Here is a 739-nt window from a genome sequence, read left to right as displayed (position 1 = left end):
TTATTGAGATTTTATTTTGTTTTTTAATGTATCGTACCAGTGATGCTATTTTATTTCTCTCAGGAGTAAGAATCTAAATCTGCTACAAAGATTTTAGAAATGAGTGGCCATTTTTAAATAACAAATTGATCTAAATCTAAGTACCTAGTTAATTACCAGCAAAACTGGTTATTTATTTTGGTCAAGCTCACAGACTTATCCACTGCAATTTATAATTATAAGACAACACTTGGAATATTCAACGTGTGGAAATTACCAATTTTACTAAATTTTGTTCTTAAAATGTCTGAAAATTGTGTTTTATGGTACTTAATACAGGGTGTCTCAGAACTCACGAATCAGAAGAAAATGCCAAGTAAGATTAATGGAAAAAATGTTAAAAAATTCTATCTATAAGAATTTCGAAATTCTTTGCACTTTAACCTTATTTATTTCTGGTGAAAAAATAATTTTGCTTGTAAACGTTATGTTTTTAACGTAATTTGTGGGTTTTATTGGCAAAGTTTTTGTACTTTTACTGAATAATTATCAAAAAACATATATAAAATTATCGATAACAATAAATAGATACAAAAAAGGGCAAATGTTAAATAAACAAATCCTAGAAAGTGTCAAGGTGTTAATATTTCTTGACAGAAATCTTGATTCTTGACCATTGTTTCTTGACTTGAAATTATTTTAACTCATCTCTTGTCTTGATTTTTGACAATATCAAGACAAAAAGAAGAATATTTTTTTG

This window comes from Tribolium madens, unplaced genomic scaffold, assembly GCF_015345945.1.
Source record: "Tribolium madens isolate multiple individuals breed KSU strain unplaced genomic scaffold, Tmad_KSU_1.1 Scaffold_19;HRSCAF=116;Tcas5.2_LG9, whole genome shotgun sequence".
NCBI classification, from domain to species: Eukaryota; Metazoa; Arthropoda; class Insecta; order Coleoptera; family Tenebrionidae; genus Tribolium; species Tribolium madens.
The sequence above is the reverse complement of the archived record's forward strand: the minus strand, read 5'-3'. Positions refer to the sequence as shown.